Source organism: Cricetulus griseus, assembly GCF_003668045.3.
Source record: "Cricetulus griseus strain 17A/GY chromosome 1 unlocalized genomic scaffold, alternate assembly CriGri-PICRH-1.0 chr1_1, whole genome shotgun sequence".
Lineage (NCBI taxonomy): Eukaryota > Metazoa > Chordata > Mammalia > Rodentia > Cricetidae > Cricetulus > Cricetulus griseus.
In genome coordinates, this window is record NW_023276807.1 from 223,649,388 (window position 1) to 223,674,852 (window position 25,465).

Genomic DNA, 25,465 nt, shown 5'->3' on the forward strand with positions numbered 1-25,465 from the left:
TGTTTCCTTTGGAATGCCACAGAATCCTGTCTGCCCATCCTAGCAATTGGGGTTTCTTTCAAAAAGCCCTTGTCTGTGCCTACACTTGCAGTGCTTTCCCACAGGTTGAGAGCATTGGGTCTTAAGCTTTTTGGTGCATTTAAAACTGAGTTTTATACAGGGACTTGGCATCATAGGTGGTTAGCCAGTTTTCCTAGTATCACTTGTTATAGAGGCTTTCTTTAGTTCTTTTTAGTCAATGTTGCTAAAATCAGGTGGCTATAGGTGCCTGTGCTTAATTATATGATAGTTCCAACATTGCCCTTTTTTAGTTAGAATTGGTTTAGCTTTACGGGAGTTATTTCTGTGTTTCCATACCAATTTTAGGATTATTTTTTTCTATTTCTGTGAAGAAGATCATGTGAGCATTTGTGGGGATTGCACAGAATTTGTATTGCTTTGGGTAGTCTAGTCATTTTCATGTTAATTTTGTCAACGCATGAACATGGGGGCCTTCCTGTCTTCTAGTGTCTCCTTCGATTCTTTTCTTCAATGCTTTGAAGTTTCCATTGTTCGGTCCCTTCACTTCCTGGTTAGGTTTATATGTAGGCATTTTTTGTTGAATCTATTATGAATGGTATTTTCCTGACTTTCTCCACAACAATATAACTGGCAGTACTAAATTATAGGCTAATTTTGTATGATGGGATTGTTGTCGTTGAGATTGCTGTACCCTTACCCACTCCAGTCCTCATGTTTTAACTTCTATTAGAAATTTCACCTCCACAAAACAAGATACATCATACTTGATCTCCATTGGTGTCACCTAGCTACATCTTGTGTATTTTTCCAAATATATTCTATGCATTTACATATTCATGTACATCATTCCATTGATACAGAGGCATGTGAATCATATACTACTTTATTTTTTCTTACAAAAATGAAACTTTGGAGGTAAATCCCTGTCCCTTTCCAATAAATAGCTTTCAATTTTTGTTATAATGAGATATTTTGTTCCATTATATAGACATGCTGTCTGCTATTCACTCTTTTTCCTTGCATGTTCTTGATCTTTTGATATTATAAATATATTCTTAATTGGAATCTTGTATAAAACTCTCCTTACACATGGAAGTACACTGTAGATTAGCTCCTAGAAATAAAATCATTGTTCAAAAACTAAATGTAGTTCAAATACCTAGATTCGAATTTTTTGCTACATATACTTTTGTGGTGATATACTATTATGATTTACTAAAGATTGCCTGAAAGATCAGAGAAGCAAAGCAGCCAAGCCAGCAGCTCTTACCTCTACCCAAGCTGAAGCAATCCTGTCCTGTACATGGCTGGAGACTAACTGCCTGCATGTGGATGGAGACCAAAATGCCCAAGACTGAATATCGGCTCCTATTTTATATACCTCTAGTGCCGGGATTAAAGGCATGTGATCCCAAGTGCTGAGATCACCTTTGTGTAAGCTGTTTCTCTTTTAGAATGGATCAATTTCATGTAGCTCAGTGTGGCCTTGAACTAACAGAGATCCATTTGTTTGTCTCTTGAGTCCTGGAATTAAAGTTTTGTGTCACCACTTCCTGGCTGTATGACTTGTGGCTAGCTTGGCATTCTGAACCCTCATGCAAACTTTAATAAATCATACATAATATACCCAACTTAAAAATGTATTACAAATACAGCAGGTTTACTGTTTTCTTACTCTCAAAGCATGATAATATCTGAATCTCTAGTATCAGGTTAATGTTTCTTTGAAATTTTATCTTCTTTTTTATAAATGAAGTTGAGTTTTAATACATCGGTGGGAAGTTAATTCTGTTTCTTTTTCTGCAAACTTTGGGCTTATATACTTTGGCTATTTTTACAATAATCTTTGGTCCTCTACAGAATTAGAGATATCTATCCCCCAGCCTATGAACCAGTGCCCAAGTGAAGTTCTGGCACCTTACCCAGATCTACCCTGTACGTGACTTTATATCCATTGATCTGTTTCACATTTACCATTTCATCAACATCACTGAACTGCTTGGCAGTCACTGAATGTATCATGTTACTTCCCCTCTCCAGTGTCCTAACTCTAAATTGCATGATCCCACCTATTCCTCTTCCAGTCACCACGTCTTGTTACTATATTCCATTCTCATAGACTTGTCATAACTAATTGCACTCAACCTGTCAGTTGCAGTTAAGTCATCACTTTTTCTGGAGTGTAAACTCTGATGACTAAAGACAGAATGGGATGCTCTCCTGTGTACCTAACAATAAATAGAACTGTTGAAGGTCTGCTGTTTTGTTGCAGACCCTCATGAGTAGGCTAAGAACTTATTGCCAATCACTCTAACTCTTGAATTACTAGAGTCTAGCTTAGCATCTAATATAAAACAAACACTTTAGAGCTCATTTTTATTTCTTATTATTTTTTAATGTAAGCTTATTGCATTGGAAGAGATAGTATGTCAAATTACCCATTTCAGGGCCATTGTGATTTTGTAGGTACATGTGTTAGCTGCCTAACAACCCGAGTTAGAACCCCAATGTCCTTTCTTTTTAAAATAAGTGAGTATATATGTCAAAGAAACCAAGCTGTCCCATGGACATAGAATCAGAACACAGTGATAAAATGATGCCATTTTCTCTGTGGTTACACTAAGAAACACAGAGACTGGTTCAAAAGGGGAGGGGACATACACATGTGCACTCCACATAGAACATAAACATCTGCTGTTCAAATGATCATATGTGTTGTTTTAGAATGTGTCAAATGTCTTAGGACTTCGGGGAATGCATAATTTTAACGAAATGACCAATATCCTCATCCAAGATGCACTAATCTAATAAGTGTGGATTAGACACTCACTACCACCCTTACCACAAAGTAATTGTAATTTTGAGCAATATTTAAAAAAAATATTTCCAGCATTGAGATGACGCAGATGTTAAGAAACAGAAAAGTACAAATGAGTGAGTGTGCCCTGAGAGACCTCAGCAGATGATGACAGCTTCAGCCATTTCAGTCATTTACACAATGCCACATGCCCTTCATGAATGCTGTACTGTGAGGAGCCTGCCAGCTGGTCTTTGCAGGCCCTTCCTCTACTTGAGCTGAGAACCCCAAAAAAGAGAAGTGTCAGGGATCTGGGCATTCTGGTCTCAGGAAATGGTTAATATTATGGTTACAGTAACAGAGAGTGATAGTCCACGGTCCAGGCCTGAGCCTCTGATGTTAAACTCAAGTCCTGATGGGGTCTTTTCTTATACTATGCACTGGGTAGGCTTCTCAATGTCAGCCTGTGAAGTCTCTGCAAACTGAACAAGTATTTCTTAGGAAGAGAACTTATCTTAAAGAGGCAAAAATACCATAAAAATAGGCTTAAGAAAAAATAGAGACAGGGAGTTAAGTTTGGTTTGTTTTTGAGACAGCCTGGGGCTTCTGTGCTAGAAGTTAAAACAGTGAACATGGGAAAACAGGATTTAACACTGGTCTGGTCCTCAGGCATGAGAACCCAGGGTCCATGTGGGCAGCACACTCCCTGCCCTTCCTCTCTTATCTATGTTGCTCTTGGCCTATCAGTTTTATTCTTCCTTAAGATAAGCCAATGTCTTCACACAGAAGACTCTGACAGCCAAGGGTTCACAACCTCACAGCTTCACACCCAAGAAGGTGGGTGTATCCCCCCACAGCTCCAAGTCCCTGTAACTTAATCCACCTGCTCAGCACTTAATAAATCATTGTCACCAAGGGAGGAACTATCACGATTGCCCCAACTTGAACTGAGTCCATTCTTTTGCCCAGTCACTGAACTTAGCAAAACAGCTGAGGTCAGGGATACGGAGGCAAGATATGGAAAACACAGGGTGGGAGGCAGAGAAGTAGGCACAGTCTGCAGCAGATAAAGGGAGGGGTTGAGGCAGAAGAAAAAGTCATCATCAACCTTAGTAACCACCAGCACAACACTGATTTCATGGGACGTTATGTTCTGAGTCCTTAATGAATGAACTTGGTGAACTTACAAGTTGGGGACCGCCTATATCAAAGTAATACACAAGGGGCAGAAAAAAAGACAGACAATGGCCACGGGAGAAGGTCCATCATGTCATTCACCATCTGTTTTTCCCTTGGAGAACAGGCGTGCCTTTCCTCTGAGTTTCTGGTTGTCCTAACTGAGGCTGCTTCCTTAGTTGATTGGCCAAAGCTACTGCCCTTTAGCTCCAAAGCCCAAAGTCAATATGAGCATCAGCACTACTGGTGGATGGGTAGCACAAGTCCTCCAATGTTGAGAGAACTGAATGAAGATAGCATTTACTTTTAACAGAATATAAGATGTTTGTGTTCTCTTATTCACATGTATAATATCAACACTTTAATACTATACATATGTACATATGGCATGCATATCACACACACACACACACACACACACACACACACACACACACACACACACACGTATTCTAAGATCCTTGGTCCCAAGCTCATATTAGGGCATTCTCTATAGTGAAATTTCTGTGTGTAATTATCCCTGTATTATACAGACATATTTTATAGGAGAATAACTATATAGAAACAATATAGTATATCGTTTATTTAATTTTAGGCCAATGCCAAAGTTACATAAACAAACACATCTAATAAATCTTTCTACATTTGCCTGGACGCATAGCCCTGCCATGGTGCAACTGAGGAAGTCCGTCAGCTCTGAAGAAAGACCTTTAGAACAACAGTGGGAAAAGTTGCTTGGAGATTCTTGGCAGAGGCATCTGGAAATATTTTTAAAGCTATTTTGTGCAATTCTTTTACAAATCTTAAACAAGAACTATCAAGCACCAAACAAGGTTTGTTTCTTAAAATGCAGACCCTCACCAAACCTAATATCACAACCGAAATAGAGTCTCTCACAGCTGCAGACTTCCAGGCACTTCTTAAGGAAAATGTTTGCAGGAAAAGAAAAAAAAACATTTTTGTTTGTTTATAAAATTTTAAAATGTCCTTCCTTTTTGCTTTATTTTCGTCTGTTCTCCCACTGTGGAAGAATGCTAGATTTCCTAACAACAGACAATCAGCTCGCTTTCGATTGAGTCACTTCATGCAGATATTTCACTATGCAAGAAAAGAGAGTTGAGAAAGAGAATTACTCTTTCTATCTCTGGCAGTGTTCAGATGCTCGCTGGAGCATCTGAGGTGACAGCATGGCTGACACAGACTGGCATGTTCTTTGATTCACACGCAGCCATATACTTTCAAGCCACATTTTGCTTGGGAACACTTTTTGCACCAGTGTCAAATAAGTCAGATTTCTTCAAGGAACAGTCAGCATTTACTGGAACTGGCCTCAGCCCTTAGCTGAGAGGAAACAAGTCACAAGCCTCACCCTGTCTTCAACCTTTTTTAAAGCTGCTGTGGGAGGCAGATGTTTTGTTATTTTCTTAGCTGCCGGTGAGAACCCCACTGAGATTTACATCTGCTTTGTTGCAAAGCTAAATTTAGCCTCATTTTGACAGTTTACTTTGGCCCCAAGTCATTTCTGTTAGTCAGATACCTTTACGTGTCCAACTCATCTCATTGGCATTGATGGGGGCCATAGATGAAATTAAAAGATTCATAGACCCGTGTGACTATAATTTGAATCCAAAGAGTGACCTCTGGGAACCTCAAATGGGCTGAGTCTGTAGAGACAGTAGGATATAGCCTTGCATATTGTCAATAATTGTCTAACATCTGTATGCACCTTACTTTTCTAGCAGTGTCCCTTTAAATCATCAGTTAGAGAACTTATTGAGATGGTCAGCACCAAGTGCCTGGCAATTCATAAATCATAAAATGCAGAAGAGAAGTAATTGAGTGGAATTACTATATATCAAATAACCCAGTGGTGGTTTCATAGAATTAAGCACTTATCTTTATTTCTAGCTAGCTGAAACCAAAGAGAGGGAAAGGTATTCTAAACATAAAAGACATTAAATTGGGGACCATGAGCTTGTACCTTCAATCTTGGCATGAGGAAACAATTCAGAATAGATTATTTAAGCGATCTGCAATTTATTTGTCTACCATCTGTATGTAAATTTAATGATAGCATCAGTGACCACCTTAACACCTACAAGAGTTCACCTAATAACAGTTATTTTGTGAAATACAAAGTCCTGGGAATTTTCTTCAAGTAGTAGTTCATAGCCAATCTCCTTCAGCACTGTGGTAATGGCTTACTTGTATAAGCCTCATGGCTTTAGTTTCAGAGAGGAAGAGCAAGGAAGGTCTTCCTAGATCCAGAAATAATCTACAGTTGATGTTCTTTGGAGACAGAGTGGCCTCCAACTCCTCACATAGCCAAAGCTAGCTCTGAACTCCAGAGCCTTCTGCAATCACCTCCCTTCTGCTGGGGGGAAATGATTCTTTCATTTTTTTATTCACATTCTACAGACTAGAATCCAGTCATACTCATTGAGTGGATAACTTCTGGCTAGCCAGACTTTTTCATTGCTATGATCTAATACATAAGAAAAAAATTAAAGGGAGGCCCGCAGTTTTAGTGGCCACCATCTATAGTTCACTGTCTTCGTTCCTATGGACCTGAGGAAAGAATATTACTAGAGAAGATGTCTGTGGAGCTCATTGAAGAGAAGTGACAGCAGGGGCCAGGGTCAAGTTCTTCCTTTCTAGGGCATGCCCACAGAAATCCGTTTCCTCCAATGAGGTACCACTTGCCACAGTTTCCCAACTGCCAATAGTCTGTTCAAATTTGGAAAGTATGGTGTGAAACTAATGATTTTGTCCCTGGAGATGCTTTCACAGACACCCTCAGAGATGTACTTTATTAATGTGCTAGGTGGGCTCATAATGTGACCAATCTGACAATAAATAATAACATGGCATACCTCCATTTACTCTGAATATTAGCAAACCATTACACTTCATAGATGTAACATGAAATGTTGCCAGTTTTCCATGTACCTATGAGCAGTTATGAGATTTTTGTTCCTGAGCAGATTAGCAGCTGTAGAACTGAAGACTCCACAGAACCAACAAGGAAAGCAATGAAGACTAGACCCCGGGGAAGGTAAATTTAAACCTCATGTTTGATTTTAGTCAGTCCTGGCATGGACAAAGACAGTGCCAATATGGAACCATTCAGTTCAGGGTCCTAAACTCTTCAACCTTTCTTCACAGGACATCACCATTGCTCTTCGCAGACCTGGGTCTTGTTTCCAGTCATAGTGATACAGTTGTGTTTAATCATAGCAATGAAGAGGATAGGCCCTCAAAGTGCCTCAAAATTTTTACTTTGCAGTTCTGTGTTGGGTTTTCTTCCTTTTAATTTTTTATGTTAGTGACCAGTTTTTTCTTTGTTTTGTTTTTAAAATGAAAAACAAACACATGTGATCAAAGTGTTATTTTTATGGGGAGTTTTCCAGAATCTATAAACTATCCATGAAGATAATTCTTCAAACACAAAATAATTCCAACAGAATTAAAACAAAGCTTTGGACTTTTACCCTTGTTGTCAGGGACAAAAGCACGTCACTTAGAAAACTTATTTCTATAGCCTGGGGTCATGACTTGAAAGTGCCTGGTGACTTATATCAGTCGCCAATCTTCCTGGACTCTAAATTCTAAAGTAAGAATTCTTAAAAATATGCTAATACTCTCACAAGAAGAAAGAAACATGCATTGATTCCTGGACAATTAATAGCAATCACTATTCACTAAAGATTTCTTTTCATGAAGCAATGTTATATTTACATGTAGTGCATATAACCGATTACATGAATATGTGATGCTCCCTCCCAGATAAAAGTTACCTCATTTACAGATGGAGACATAAAGAAAGGCCAGGTGAAGCATTATGTCAAACATATCTAGAAAAATAAACCATTCTTCAAACCTTCTATTTTTGGCTATAGAGACAAGTGGTAGCATAAATAGCACTGCCAGTTACCTGCAAACAAAAGGAAAAAAGCTGAGAGGAAACATTTGTAAAGAGAATAAAGCATTCACCCTGGAAATTAGCAAATATAAAACCACATCACTATAGCCCACATATCAAGATGTCCCTTCCAAGTTCTCTGACATGAAGTTATCATTTTATCTTTATAATAAGAAAAAACAATAAACTGTAGCAAAATGTGAACAGCAATTTTGATAAATTGGTAGAGACTAATCTGCACAGACTATTAGAGAGGGACTTTTAGTGGCAGCCATCCTGTAGACCTTCCATGGGCTTTACTTCTTAACAACTCACATTGTTCTGGTGGCAATGAGTTCCAAGAAGAAAGAAAACTCTCTTCCTAGCACTTGTAAAGAAAGAGGATGGATAGGAGCTAGGAATATGGGTCCATTGGCAAAGTACTTGCCACACAAGCATGACTGTGAAATTTTAAACCCTGTAACTTATATAAAAAGATGAACATAGCAAGCTCCTATAACTCCATCACCAGAGAACCAAGTACAGACAGTTGGATTCATGAGTACTCCTGTAAATCAGTGAGCTCAAGGTTCCGTGGAAAACTCTGCCTCAAAAACTAAAGTGGAGTGATATAGGAAGAAGTCTGATGACATCAGACATCAGACTCTGGCTTCCACATGTGTGGACACACACACACACACACACACACACACACACACACACACACACACACACAAACACGCACACGCACATGCACACGCATGCATGCACATGCATATACACCAAAAAAGACAGAGCAAGACTAGAGATTAATTGTGCTTAAAACATTCTCCACAAAAATCTGTTCTATTCAGCAGGGGCAAGTAAGCCTTCCCCAGAGCCTTATCCCTTAAGAGAGAAGTGTGTTTTTCTTGCCCTGTCACCCTCTAGATTTCATTGCACTTAGGAGGACAAAGATTGCTGATACCCACAAAGATCATAGCCCAGAAACACAGGCATACCAGAGAATGGAATTGTGTTAATGGAGGAGGCTGTGCAAGTAATTTGTGTGACTGCGTGGGTATGCAATTTCTTTCATGGGCATGTTGAGGCCAGAGCAGGATATCTGATGTCTTCCTCTATTGCTCTCCACAGGATTAAAAATGGATTATTTCCCCAAGTCATGTGTAGTGGTACATGCCCAGCCCTATGAAGGCAGAGGTCTGTAAATTCAAGTCTACCTTGGTCTACATAGATATTTCCAGGCCAGCCAGGGTTAGATTTAATTCAACAAAGACAAAAAGAGGAACTAGAGAAATGATGGTCTGTGGGGCCACAATAAAAATCACAGCACTATCTCTTTAAAATGAACATAGTGTGCACACTGATGAACTGTTTAGCAGAGTTTCTCTTTTTAATACTTCATGTTAGTCTTTCAACAACAGACTCAAATTCGGCTTAAGTTATTAAAACTCCAGTCCAAAGAGACAACACAACTCTCAGAACTAGACTCAGATACTGCCGAGATTTTGAAATTATCAGACAGGGATTTAAAAATAACTATGATTAATATGCTAAGGGCCTTAATGGAAAAAAGTGGATAGCATGCGAGAACAAATGAGTAATGCAATCAGGGTGATGGAAACTCTAAGAAAAAAACCAAGAGGAAATGTTTAAAATCTAGAACACTTTTAGAGGAGTGAGGAATGCCTTTGATGGACTCACCAGTGCAGGGGCCATGGCTGAAGAAACAGTGAAATTACACATAGGTCAATAAAAACAAACAAAAAGCTTTCCAGACTGAAGTGCAGGCAGAATGGGGGGAAGGGGATGAATAAAAGGCCCAAAGATGACATTCTGAAGGACCCAATGAATGTATCTCCCTACCCTCACTCATAAATACAAATCCTCTTAAGTAAACTGTTTTTTAAAATTGACATTTAATTTAATTAAATGGCATTTAAAGTCCTTTGTGTTACAGTCTGCTCCCTCCTTCCGCTCCCAAGCTCAGCTTGATGGATCCTCCATCCTGGACAAAGAGGTCAAGCTGCTGGGACTCCTTTCCCACATCAAGGTTTACCCTGTTCTAACCAGGCAAGGCCCATCAACAGCAAGTCTTGTCTTCTACGATCCAAGTAGAAGAGGATGCATTGCTGATGAGTTTAAGCAGTACTTTTAGAGCTATCTATCCATACTCTACTCCAAGGTCTCAGGCACTAGAGATGAAAACAGGCCTTGACCACCCTCCATATTCCATTTGTAGGGAAGACTTTCATTACAGAAGAAGTGACAGGCAAGGCTGGAGGACATGTAAGGCTGCTGGAGGCTACCCCCAGCAGCACCTAGGACAGCTGCTCACAGACCGAACAGCTGTAGAAGAGGCTTCTGGGGGAAATGTTTCATAGCTCTCTTTTGAGGAAATTAATTTTGTTTGTTTGAAATTGTATAGGAAGTTCAAGCATAATGGGATAATTCAACCTACCAGGACAGCCAAGAACATACCAGCTCTGTAGAGACAGAGAAAACACAGCTAAGAATACTGAGTTAATGTCACCCAGTAAGTAAAGATATTTTCCTCAGTGGTGTGATATTCAGGCTTCTTGTAAACAACCTGGTCCATGCTGCCGCTGCGAGACATCCTGATTAAACACATTGAGACAGACATCAGACAGACATAAGAGAGAGAGAGAGAGAGAGAGAGAGAGAGAGAGAGAGAGAGAGAGGAGAGGGAGGGAGGGAGGGAGAGGAGGAGGAGGATGACGATGACAAAGGAGATCGTAGACATAGGCAACAAACATGAAGGCAATGCTTGGAGGCTGTGAATAGGATCAAAATACATTATAGACAATGTGTATATAACAATAAACTTTGTAAAAATAGTTTGTTTTTTAAACTGTCTCTGTGTGTACATGCATGTACATGTGAGTGCAGGTATCCAAGGAAGCCAGTCATTAGATTCTATGAAGTTGGATCTATAGGTGATTTTGAGTCATTCATGTGGATACTGGGAATAGTATAGCATGTTATCTTGACTTCTGAGCCATCTCTTCAGCCCTACATATTTTTTCAATAAAATATACTAATCCATTCTTAAAATATAGGATGGTTTTAGTGGCTATACAACCAACTTCAATCATCAGCCCTGAAACCTATCCTTGACAAATAACTGTATTTGGTCCAGACTGTTGAACAACTATTTACCAGGAGGACTTTTAAGCAATTAGAAAAGGCCACCTGTTATCCCTGCAGACAAACAGGTGAAGGGTCATACCCAAGGAAGATTAGGACAAGATGATGAGGAGAAAAGAGACAATCAAATAAAGCCATTGCTGAAACTATTATCCTCACAGAGACCTATACAAAGCCAAGACTTGGCTCTTCCAGTAAACATATCAAAGTCTTCGCATTGTGGGAGAAAAAAGAGCTCACTAACACTGATTAGACACAGCTCAAAACAAATAAGCAAGAAAACAACAAAAATAAGCTCTAGAGAGTGGAAAGTTACATCATACCCGTAAGTATTATGTTCAGTTTTTAAGAAAGTAGGACACAAAAAAACAGAGGTTCTCAATCTTCCTAATGTTGTGACCATTTAATACAGTCACTCATGTTGTGGTGACCCCAATCATAGAATTATATTGTTTGCTATTTCAGAATTGGAACTTTGCTACTGTTATGAATCATAATATAAATATCTGATATGTGACCCTAAAGGGGTTGCGATCCATGGGTTGAGAACCACTGCACTAAAGGAAAAAGTATGTGTTATCCACACAGAGCTATGAGTAGAGATAGGTAGCAGAAAGAGGCTGAGACCTGAGAAGGTACAGATATCAGGGTTACCAGAAAGACTTCTAAGCAGACAACCAGTATGTTTAAGAAACTGACAGAAGCCAATACTGACAGAAATAAAGGAAGATGTAACTGTTATGGTTCATGGAACACATGATGTTATGGTCTAGGTGCTTGCTCCTTCCACACCCTGTGACAAAATCGACTTCCTGAAGTCCTATGTTAATGGTTTTTGCAGGTAGAACACTGGATAGGTGATTAGGTGATCCCTGCTATGGGGCCCTCATGGCATTAAGGACTTGGTAAAGAGAAGAATAGAAGCCTGAATTAGCAAGCTTGCTCACCTTATTCTGTGTCCTATGTACCAGCAGATAGGCCAACATCTATCAGTGTTGCTATCAGTGTCATACTTTTGGACTTCTACAGAGATTAGCTACATAATCCCTCTTTCTTCTTTATAAATTTACCTACATTCTAGTATTCACTTACAGCAACAGAAAATGTACTTAGGTGAATGGCATCACTAAAAAGAGAAAATTTATAAGAAAGAAGAAAATGGAAATATCGGAGTTAATAACCATAAAATAAGAGTTCGTTAAAGGGGCTCAATAATAGATTAGAAATGTTAACAGAAACAATCAGAGAAGTCAAAAATAATAATACATGCATGCAATACAAATATCAAAGAGAAAAATGAAGAAAAAGTAAGAGCCTCAGTGTAGGGGACACTGTAAGCATGCCTGCTAGGGGCTGGATACAGGTGTGCCTGACCGTGCCTGCAAGGGCGTGATCAGGGTGATGGAGGGAAGGTTTAAGAGTGAGGGATGCTCACATGGTGGCCCTTCCATTTCATCTTTGGCTTGCTGTAATTACTGCTGCCCCACTGGCTGGCTAGGCCACTCTGTAAGTAAGGCTTTTCCCTAATAAATTCCCTTGTATTTTTTACCTGGGTCCGTATTGGTAATCCCCCCATTATCTGGTGTCAGGAGTGGGATACTGTAAACCTAGACCCCATTTGGGAGTGCCCCGAGTGTCCCACTGGGATGGCAGACTAGCTTGCTGGGAAAGCACTTCCTCTCTCCACAGGTGCTCCCACTCACAGCCGCCCCTCTGCGCCACACAAGCACATTCCAACTGCCGCTGAGCCACTCAGAACAGTCCACCCAGTTTGAAGAGTTCTCCAGACCTTCTCAAGGATTTACCACCACAGTTTCTAGCTGCCTGCACACAGGAACGGCCTGGACTGATGCCCTTGAGCAGAATAGGCCTCGGGAGTAGGCTTCAGCTTTCAGCAGGGTCTGCGGCTTCCCCTGGGTGACCATAAAGCCCCGCCTTTCTCAGCATTTGCGGCTGCAAGGCTGTACACTCCCAGCTAAGTGCAGCTGCTGCCTGTGTGACCTCAGCTCCGCTACCACCACCACCATTTTGCCTGACCGACCACTGCCAAAAGCCGTGAGGACTAGCTGAATGCCTGCTCCACCTGCTGGTCAAAGATAGTTACTGCATCTGGAGTAGAAATCTCAGGTAAAATCATGTTGGAATATTTATCATTTGCTAAAATTGGTAATATTTTTGCTTATTAAATGAATTCAATGTTTGAGGAGGATGCTAATTTGCAAATTACCTGCCTATATGCAGTAATGGCAGTTAGCTTGCTGGTACAAATAACATTACTAGCCAGAGGCCTCAGAAACAGGGACAAAGATAACCTCACCATCTGCTTTCAGAAAATAACAGCTTTATGCAATGAGGTTTTGGAGAACAGATTAGGTCAGGCCACAATTGTGCAGCAAGGCAAACAGAAGTTGGATGATAAGACTGGCTCTATGTCCAATACGCTAAAGACAGAGCTGTCTGTTACCCAAGATGAGATGCAGCGTATTTATGATAAGATAAACACAGAGAGATCCTCCATGTCTGAGGCGTTAGAGGCTAGGCTGTCAGAGGACTGTAATGAACTAAAGAATATCTGTAGCCTGGAAGAAATTCAGATAGGCTCTGTGTCCCAGAAACTAGATGCAAAGGTGCAAAATACCCAGAATAGGGTTGAAGAATTGGACAATGCCATTCAATCAATTATTGAAGCATCTAAGGCAGCAGATCACAAATTTGATTCTAGATTTGAATGTTTGGAAGATAATTTACAGAACAGGGCTGACAGATTAGATAGGTCCATACAGTTGATTGCTGAGGACTCAAAATCAGCAAATCATGACCTCCAATACCTAGAAGTCAGTTTCCATTACCATCCAGGTGCTGTCTAAGGATGAGCATATTAAAGACCTAGAAAAATGTGTGGAGGAGCAGTTAGAGCAATTTACAGATTCGATAACATGCTTGGAATCTTTAATGATGCAGGAAATTGAAATTTTTCATTAGGATATAATTACTAGGCTTAAAGATCATTGGGATGCCTCAGAGACAGAATCACTCCAATCCGAGGCACCTGCTCTCCCCAGGTATCATGACTATTTTTCTAAGGTTGTTACCCGAACACCATTAGTGTACCCAGATACCATGGTAGAAAAGCCAGCTTCTAAGAAACACCCTCAGGGACAGATGGCTTATGTTAGCAACCTATACAGCTGAAGGATCTTAAGAATGTTAAAGAATCAGTTGTCTCAGATGGTCTCCATAGCCCAGACATAAAACAGCTATTACATTCATGGGCAACCTTTAACAGGGTGATGCCCACAGACTGGGAACCATTGGTGGCAACTGTACTTGAGAATTCATGCCAAATCCAGCGGAAGGCATTGGTCAGGGAAGGAGTGAAGATACTTGAACATCAAGGCATAAAGGACAGTTATGAAGCCTCCCTAGATAAGATGCTTGGTGAGGGTATTTATGCTAACCCACAGGCTCAGGCTGAATATGACGACCATATACTCTCCCTATGCAGGAAAGCAGCATTAAATGCCTGGGATAAGGTTCGTGAGCCAGGAAAATGGCTAGAAGCTTATACCAGAATAGAACAAGGACCTACAGAACAGTTCCAGGACTTCTTACAAAGGTTAACTGGGCAACTAGGTAACAGATCTGAAAACAAGACAATCAATTATATATACAATAGCTTATGAAAATGCAAAGCCAATAAGCAAAAGAATACTTTTGCCTCTACAGATCAGATCAGCTCTGCTAGAAGAATAGGTTTTGCATGCAGCCAACATCGAATATACTTTGCAAGATACTGGAGGTTGGATAGGAGAAGCCATCTAGAAAGATTTAAAAAGGCAACAGGAGATTAAAAGTCCTAGAGGTGAGGACACAAGGGCTTGGGAAGGAGAAGCACCTCACAGAGGTCAAAATAGGTACCAAGAGGCCAGAGTTTATCACTATTATGAACTAGAATGTTGGGTAGGAAGAGCCTTCCCCGGGAGACCATGAAGGCACCAGGAACCTACATGTTTCAGCTGATGGTAGAATGGGACATATCAAGAGAAATTGTAGACAAACAAATTCTAACAATGCTTCATACAGAAGGCCACTGCCTTCTGGATTGTGTAGAAGATGTGGTAAGGGCAGACACTGGACCAATGAATGTAGATCGACCAGGGACATTCAAGGAAACCTGTTAAGGCCGGGAAACCCCGAGGGGGGACTCAAGAAGGCCCCCACATCGAGAAAGGTCTGGTCATTCCCAGTAGCAGTGGAAGACAATCTTTCCCAGGACGAATAGATAGATCTTTGCCTATTGAAAAAAAAATACTGCCCTAGATGGTAGCTTGGCTAGCAATGAAGAATCAAATGTGACTAGACAAAATGAGAAACGCATATTTTGGCAAACTTCTATTAATGATAAAAGGCCTCAGTTGAAAGTGAGAATTAATAACAAAATTATTACTGGTTTAGTAGACACTGGAGCAGATTGACTATTATTATGCAAAAGTCTTGGCCTCAAAGAAAACCTCTTAGAGAGGTAAATATCCAATTATTAGGAATTGGAACTCTATCTAGAGTTCGACAGAGTGTTCACTCAGTGGTCTTCATTGGACCGAAGGACAGAAAGGGAGACTGAAATCATATGTGGCAGATATAGTTATAAATCTCTGGGGTTGTGATCTCTTATAGCAATGGAATACTCAGATTAATATTCCTCCAGTGTTGGATACAAATTATGTAAATCTTTAGATTGTAGAAAAGATCTGGTAAGACATTATGGGAAACGGTTACCAACCATCCAGGCTGTACAGAAACTAAATACAAATAATAGGCCTTCAGAGGAGCCAAAGGTCCTGACATTAAAATGTCTTACAGATGAACCAGTCTGGGTAGGACAATGGTCTATGACCTCTGAGAACCTAGAGGCATTAGAAAGACTAGTTCAGGAACAGCTAGATGCTGGACATACAGAGGAATCTACCAGCCCTTGGAATTCTCCTGTATTTGTTATCAAAAAGAAGTCAGGTAAGTGGGGAATGCTGACAGACCTGAGAGCCATAAATAAGGTAATTCAACCAATGGGGTCTCTGCAACCTGGAATGCTGTTGCCTTCCTTGATTCCTAAGGGATAACTGATCATAGTCATCGATCTGAAAAAGACTGTTTTTTCACAATACTATTACAAGAAAAGATAGAGAAAAAATTGCATTTACTGTACTAACTCTTAACAATTCACAGCCAGTTAGGAGATGTTTTTGCCACAAGGAATGCTAAATAGTCCTATTTTGTGTCAACACCTTGTACAGCAACCTTTGGAAATAATTCGTAAGAAATTTTCACAATCTCTTGTTTATCATTACATGGGTGACATTCTTTTATCAGATTCTAATAATAAGGAGACTTTGGAACATATGTTTGAAATGGTGAAGGAAGCTCTGCCTTGTTGGGGGTTACAGATTTCCCCAGAAAAGATACAAAGAAGAGATTCTATTAACTATTTAGGTTAAAGATAGACTTACAAAGAATCAGACCTCAAAAGGTACAAATTAGAAGGGATTGTTATCAAACTCTTAATGGTATTCAAAAGCTGCTAGGGGAAATTTCTCAATTAGAGATGATTACTGGGGTAGAAGGACATGACTTCAAGCATTTAAAAATGGCCCTTAAAGGTAATAATGACCTAAACAGTCTGAGAATATTATCCACTGAGGCAGAAAAAGAATTACAATGGCTAGAAAACAGAATATTTGATACCCATGTAGATCAGATAAACTCTAATTTAGACTGTATTATGGTTGTCGTGCAATCCAGAGAATACCCTTCTGGAATTCTGATGCAGAGGGAAGACATCATATTGGAGTGGATATTTCTGCCACATGAACAGAATAAAAAGTTAAAGACATCTATAGAAAAGATTTCTGATTTGATTTTAAAGGGCAAATTAAGACTCTGTTAACTGGAAAAGATCCAACAGAAATATAGTACCTTTAACTAATGAGAAAATTTCCTCCTTGTGGAAGGATAATGAATATTGGCAAATAGCTCTTACTGACTTTTTGGGAAAAATTAGCAACAATTATCCCAAAACTGACAGAATTAAATTCATAAAAAAAGACAGTCTGGATTCTTCCACGTATTGTAAGACAAACTCCCATTTCTGGAGTTCTTACCTTCTACACTGATGCCAACAAATCAGGTAAGGCAGGTTATAAAGCAGGTGAGGTAAGTAAAGTAGTTCAAAGTCCATATACATCTGTACAGAAGGCAGAATTATAAGCAATTCTCATGGTACTCATGGATTTTTACAGAACCTCTTAATATAGTTACTGATTCTCAATATACAGAGAGATTTGTGTTACACATTGAGACTGCAGAATACATTCCTGATAATACAGAATTAACTTCACTGTTTATACAATTACAGATAACAATGAGAAACAGAAGTAATCCTATATACATTATACATATCAGATCCTGTACGGGTCTGCCAGGCCGGCTAGCACAAGACAATGATTAGATTAATCGTTTATTAATAGGAAGTGTGCTAGAAGCCTCAGAATTTCATAAGAAACATCATGTAAATAGCAAAGGTTTGAAAAAGGACTTCTCTATCACTTGGCAACAAGCCAAGGAGATAGTGAGAAACTGTCCTACTTGTTCCTTTTATAATCAAACTCCATTACCAGCAGTGTGTAATCCTAAGGGTATTTGGAGAAATGAGGTTTGGCAGATGGATGTCTTTCACTTTGCAGAATTTGGAAATTTGAAATATGTGCATCATACTATAGACACATTCTCAGGGTTCCAATGGGCTACTGCTCTTAACTCTGAAAAAGCTGATTCTGTTACTACACACCTGCTAGAGGTGATGGCAGTTATGGGTATACCTGCACAAATAAAAACTTACATTGTCTCCACATATGTCTCCACAAAACTGGAACAGTTTTTCAAATATTATAACATAAAGCATGTCACCGGTATACCACACAATCATACAGGACAAGCAGTAGTTGAGAGACCTAATAGGGCACTAAAGGAGATGCTCCATAAACAGGCTTGGAAGACTAAATCCCTAAACATACGTTGCATAATGCTTTATTAACACTAAACTTTCTTAATGCCAATGAGAAAGGACAAAAAACTGCAGAAAGACACTAGGCTATGGAAAAAACTGCTGAATTGAATTAGCCGGTATATTTCAAAGATGTACTAACCTCTGTATGGAAACCAGGACAGGTGTTACGATGTGGTTGGTGTTTTGCATTGGTTTCCACAGGAGAAGAAAAACTTTAGATACTATCAAAGTTGATCAAGATTTGAGTTGAAAAGGAAAAACCTCTCGTTGAGGAGAAATGACAGGTATTCTACTAAGGTATATCTCATAAGCTAAATAGAAACCTCCCAAAGGAAAGGGAAGTGTTTTGCTTTTATCTTCACAGGAAAACTCATCTCCAGAAGTCAAAGGACACTGCATGGGTAGATACTTGAGAAGATAAGGTAGCTATAATCATCAAACAAAAGGAACATGCCATACGGTAAACTTTACAGCCATCTCTCAGAGAACTCTATTTCTCTTTCTTTCCTAGTCCCTTTCAATTAAACCAATGCTGGTTTTAGAGGTGGATTTGTCTTTCCTCCTTTAAAATTCAAGCATGTTGTTTAACTAAACTTTATAGAGTTTTTGTATTATATTATTTAACTAAACTTTATAGAGTTTTGTATTATATCAAGAAGCCAATTGATACAATCAGAATAAGAGAAGAATTTGGGGACTGTCTTTGTCTTTTCTTGGCCCTTTTCTTCAAGGTGTACACCCTCTCATAATCGTTATTCTCCCTTGGTTGCCTTTTCTAGTATGCATACTTACACATGCAAACATTTCTCTGCTAACATTTATGTTTGAGTCCCACACAGCCAATGAAGACCTGCCTGACAGCAATCCCTGGACACCCCAGAAAGAAAATGGGCCACATCTCCTCGACTGCACCACATCCAACTTGCTCCATTTTAACTCACACTCCGGGCAGAGGTTCGGGTACTGACTTCAATCAAGTTGAGGATTTCAAGCAAGATCTTCAATCAAGCAAATCCCATCTAACATGGACTGGATACAATCCATTCAAGACTTTCACTATACTAACGTTTTCTTCCTACAGGAAGGTTATAAACCTTCCCATGAGGTTATAGCCATCCTTGGAGGATGCTACTCCCTGTTTCCTCCATTGTTGTCACTTAGGATAGTGTATACACCTAGTTAGGAATAGCTTACTATTGTTTATGGTTGGGATTGGAAGAGGGTGTTCAGGCTTGGACAACTCTTTTCAGATGACTTTAGGGTTTAGCTAATATAGATGCAGTTAGGATGTGTCATAGCAGATTATTGTATCTTCTTGTATTTCACCATTATGATTGTTAATTTTGGATACTTTACACTGTTAAGTTTTAATCCTCTTTTAGACTAACAGGGGAATTGTAGGGGACATGGTAGCCCCTGCTAGGGGCTGGCTACAGGTGTGTCTGCCCATGCCTGCAAGGGCGTGGTCAGGGTGACATAGGGAAGGTTTAAGAGTGAGGGACACTCATGTGGTGGCCCCTTCTTCAGTTTCATCTTTGGCTTGCTGTACTTACTGCTGCCCCGCTGGCTGGCTAGGTCGCTCTGTAAATAAGGCTTTTCCCTATTAAGTTCCCTTGTATTTTTACCTGGCTCTGTATTGGTAATTCCCACATTAACTCAGAGAAACAGACACCCCCAAGTGTTTTATAGCAGACACTTTACAAAAATAATAAAATAAGAGAAATGTCCATAAAATGTGTGAAATATGAAATATTTACAAAAAACCTTAATTCTGTGTACACATATCCAAATATATCATAGAAAAAATACTGAAAGAAAATACTTCAAAAAGGAAAAAGAAGGAGCCCCCACATGGAACAGAACTCCATAAAACTCACAGCTGAGCTCCCCGGGAACAATGGAGGCCAGAAAGCGAAATAACATGTTAATTCAAAGTAGGGGAAAGAACTTTTACCTAAAAATGAATAAATAAATAAATAAATAAATAAATAAATAAATAAATAAATAAATAATATTGAAAGCACAATGAAGTTTCTTCTTGCTGCTGGTGACAAAATGTACAAGCAAAGTGACAACCAGAATGTGAAAATTTGTAAATTCACCTTGTTTTTACTGTACGAAATGAAAGGACTTGTGTGGTCCAAATACAAGAGCATGGAAGAAGACTACAATTCTCACAGCACTTACTGCAGATGGCACTAAGAACTTCTGCCATATCTTCCAGTTTTTCTGCAGATAAATGCAAGAATTGGTTGCCAAACCAAACAAGCTCATTGCCCTTGGGAATTACCTCACTGTTATGTTCCTGACCAACACCTGACTTCCAAGGTCAAGTGAGTGTAACTGAGCAGATTTGGCATATGTTGTATAAAACACAGACCATTTTAAGTTCTGACCTGATACTGAGTAGAAAAAAAGATTAACTATTTCTTTGAAATCTCTGTTTCTATCTTTATATCTGTATGTTTCGGGCATGAGAGGAATTCTTTGTCAAAAAAGACAATACTCTTCAGTTTAGGTGTGTTGTCCTCATTGGTTTGTAGGACACTCACTGCTCTCTGGCTTTTTGAATCATCTATCTATCCATTCTCCATTTGTGTGTTCACTCAGTCCTCCCCATATCTTTCTATATCTTGCTTCAACTTGCAACCTTTTAAAAATGATGAGCTGACTTCACTTGCATTTGTTCTTATAAAATGTTTACTGCTGTTTTCTAGATAGGTAAATTTTTGAATTTATATCTTTTACAAATGGCATCCTGTTTTATAAAGCATCTTTTTAGTTTTATACCCACTCATTATTTTTAAGATCTGCTGACTATTATGTTATTTTCAACTCTTTTCAATTACCACGTCTTACTAACTGCTCCCTCTGTGATAAACATCTTCATTATTTTCATACCCATAACACTGCTGCAGTAAATACCACTGGGTATGTGAGTCCCTCTGGGATTACATGCCTCAGACCAGGATTCTTGGCTCATCAGGGTTAGATGGATTTAATAAGACTAAGATATTAGCTATATAAAGAATTGTGTTTCATACATAACCGACCTCTCTCTCTACCTCATCCCTCCCTTTCCATTTTCCTGACACCTATCCCTAGTGGTCCTCTTATGTTTTCATCTCTCCTCCCTCCCTTGTAGCAAATTGTTTCCCCAAATTCCATATGACAGGAGACATGATACACTTTTTTTTGCCACCTTTGCTCTCTCTATTCCTCTTTAGGTCTTTATCTTTCTCCCCATTTCCATTTCCCAAGTATACTCACATGCACACACATAGGCACGAATGCATGCATACCTAAAGTTAGATTTCACATATGATAGGAAACATGTAATATTTGTCTTTCTGAGTTTCAGTTTATTTAATGTGATAATTTTCAATTTCATCTCTTTTTTTGTAAATTAAATAATTTGCTTTTTCTTTATGGCCGAATGAACCTCCGCTATGTTTTTATGTCACTTGATCTTTCTCTGATCTCTTGTCAATGAAAATTTAGATTGGGCTTCCTATCTTGGCTGTTGCCAGTGGTACAACAGGAAACACGGATACACAGTTATCTCTGTGCTGTGTTGACTTTCAGAACTTTAGGTACACACTAGGGAGTCACATAGGTAAGTTATGTGGTAGCCTGACTTGTGGTTTGTTAATGAATCTTCACAATGAATTTCATGGTGGTTTGTCAATTTATATTCCTACCAGAAGTATATAAAATTGTGTTAGTTTTAATTTCTCTAGGCTAGTACACTGCTTGGCAAAGTTTCTACAGCAGTCCTACTGCAAACCCATCTTGTCCTATGCATTATTGGCTCTGATCAGAAAATTATCCTGAACTGTACGCTTTGCAAGAACTTCTGTAGTAATCTACCTTTTCCCAATAAAATATTTTATGTGTACAGACCTAATTTGGATATTTAGCATTTACAAACTCTACATAATATACTCAAGGGAGGCTTTCACTTTGAGACAAATGCATCATAGCGAGAAAAGATTAAAACAAACATACCAGAAGTCTGAAGTATATTGACAGCTGAAACTGCCCTGGGCTCTGCCTGAACACAGGGCCAGACTGTGTGTATGGACTGAACCACAAAGATCCTTGCAAGGGATCGTGACTTTAAGGGGTGCCCTAAAAAAGGTCCACTGGCTTTTTTCAGTCAGAGTAGGATTCTTAAACCTGAAACTTAACTGCCAATAAAGAAGGGAACCTTGGAATTTGCAGGGGATATCTCAGACTTAAACAGCATACCACAAATATTATTGATGTTGTCTTAGTCAAGAGTCAAAAACATCCAAACCTCCACATTCACTCAAAGGTTAAAACAGTTTGCTTACATTCTAACTTTGACAGATTCCATTCTCATGCTTGCCCTCCAGTTCTTGGTCAAAGCAGGTTAAGGCTAAGTTGCTCATGTGTATGCCTTCTCTTATACACATTTACAGAATAAAATAAATCGCAACTACTACTGAGGTCATCTGTATCACTAAAGAGATGTGTATACAGCTTTAAAGAAACATTCAATTTATCAGCACTTCCAGAAGACTCCAGTGCAAACTTGTCAGTAACCTTTCTTCACCTTAGCAATCATGTTACCTCCTTCTGCCACTGCAATGGCAGGAAGGGTGTCTATGGATTGATTCAGTAGAACAATCAAGCCATAAGTAACTAAATGTAGGGCCTACTCTGCCCTATCAAGTTTGGTTGAAAAACCATCTTATAGAGGTTCTATGTTAATCTACTACATTTGATGATTGTCAATATCATCATGAGTTCTTTTTAAAAATTCCCTTGAAGTAATCACATTAATTGTACCTGTACTACATTGTAAAGCAATTCAATGACTCCTGGGTGAGGCAAGTGGAGTCAGAGACAAGAGCTGAGGTGGAATTCAAAATCTGACAAGATGGCTCAGGCTGCACCTCAGGATCATTAAGGAAATCCAGTATTTGCTGCCAGAACCAGTTCCTGGCATTAAAGCAGAACTGTATGAGAACAACACCTGCTATTTCCATTCAGTCATTGCTGGGCCCCAGAATTCCCCCTTTGCGGCAGCAGGGCATGGGGCTTTTAAATTTGGACTATTCCTTCCAGAATAATGCCTAATGGCAGCATCTAAAGTACATTTCATGACCAAAATATGCCATCCTAATGTAGACAAGTTGGGAAGAATATACTTAGATATTTTGAAAGATAAGTGGTCCCCAGAAATTCAGATCTGCACAGTTCTACTATCAACCCACACTTAAAGTGCACCTAATCCAGATGATCTGTTAGCAAATGATGTAACCAAGCAGTGGAGCCCAAGCTGTAGAAACAATGAGAGCACGGGCTAGGCTATGTGCCAAAATATTGAAGTCGATCAGATCATCAAGTGTACATCACTTCTCCTGTTCTGCCAAGACTTACTCCTTTTGTTTGCATTTAATGAACACTACAGAATAAAACATTACAGAATCAAAGTCCAGGCATCTTCATCTAGCAAATCCATGCCTTGCTGTGATTCACCAATGTAAAGCATGAGCAGAGGCTAGAAGTATCATCCGGGTTGCTGTGAAATGTTTAAAAGCAGTGACTCTGTTCTTGGCTTCCTTTCCCCATCATGGATTAAGTATAAAGCAATGTGAGTGAAGGTAATTGTAAGAATTAGCTACCAGGGTATGGATTTTTTATTTAATTGTTTAGGGGGAAAGTAGTTTCATTTTATGATCTCCTTCCCCCTCCCCCATCTTATGAGATCTAATTGCAGTGGCTAAATGCAGCTAATCTGTTTTGTAGAATATACTCTCTAGCTAAATCTAGCTTTAGATGATATAGATGGACAGGCTTGATTGTGTGAACCAAAATGGGAACATTTAACAAACCTCATGGCCCTCACTAATAGCATTGTGATTTTACTTTCAAGTGTAGATTCTCTGCCCACCACTCCCCCCAAAAAAAATAAAAAGAAAAGAAGAAGAGGAGAATGAGGAAGAGAGAAGAAGAGGAGGAGGAGGAGGTGGAGGAAGAGGAGGAGGAAGAGGAGAAGAAGGAGAAGAAGAAGAAGAAGAAGAAGAAGAAGAAGAAGAAGAAGAAGAAGAAGAAGAAGAAGAAGAAGAAGAAGAAGAAGAAGAAGACTAAAAGGAAGAAGAACGCTTGTTACCATTTTATATGATGTCTGGAAACGTCTGTAAATCATGTTTCAGTAAAAAAAATTTTGTTATTCTACAAAAAGGCAATTCAACTACAAGTTCCATTAGTATTACAAAAGAAGCCAGAATTAGAATAGTATTCCTTGGTCTTCCCAGACACAGTGGCCCTACATGCATACCTCAGGGGTCAAGCCTCTGCTGATTGTCCAAGACACTTGTGAAACTAGCTGTCCATTGTGTATTGCACCACAAGGCTTTATTGGCATAGGTCCTTGATGAGTTTTATTTTAATGAAATAAACGCTCATTTTTTCCTTCTAGAGTGAAAGCAAAGTGAGTTTAATAGGCTTCAATGTAAGTACACATCTATTTTTTATCTATGCACCAGGCCTTGAGAGTTAAGAAGTACATAAGTGTGCTTTTTTTTTTTAATTTGGGAATTCCATTCATTAAAGGAAATCATAAGTATTCAAAAATCTTTCTCTGTGCTTCTGCTACCAGGATTCCAAGCCATGTTCTAGAGCTTCCACTGTTTCCATATGAAGACACAAACTGAATTTTCCTGTCTGTTTAGTAGCATGCCCTTTCCCGTCCATATTTCCTAGTGGACTGACCTGCTGCCTGTAAGGCAGACTTGTCTACTTTACCAATGTTTATCATCTATCAGGGCTTTTTAATTGTCTTTCCCTATATCTATAAATAAAGTCCCATTTAATGGACAAATACAGGCCAATAATTATTTACTTAAAATGTTTTTCTGTATTTTAATGAAAGAAGATCTTACTTGTCCTAAGCATGATCAAGCTAGTTTCATTGAGAGATCTTGCTGAGTGTTTTGGCATTGTTGGCTTGTACACTAAATGTGCTGTTGACATAAAGTAATCAATGACTGAACTTTGGGTTCATATCTTGGACATATAATGGTGTATTTCTGAGGACAAGAATGAAGCTAATAGGGTCATTACAAACCCCAAATTTTAAATTAGTTTAAATGTTGTCATTGTAGATTTAAACAGCAGAATACAGTGCTTTGAATCTCTGTTGAAATAGATTCTTTGGTTGAATCATGCATAAATGTATAAATAGAAATCTTAAATTGAAATAATGATCTGTTCTAGACCTCTATGGTGTTAAAATAAGTTGCTTTAGGCATCAGATAAACAAATCCAAATCAAGAAAGAAAATCTAAACAAAGACCCATTGGTTGTAAAT

The 25,465-nt window shown here is 39.0% G+C and overlaps 1 pseudogene; it reads left to right on the plus strand.

Moving 5' to 3' along the window:
- Positions 1-8,916: 8,916 nt before the first annotated feature.
- Positions 8,917-23,568, plus strand: LOC113832714 (annotated as a pseudogene).
- The last annotated feature ends 1,897 nt before the right edge of the window (positions 23,569-25,465 follow it).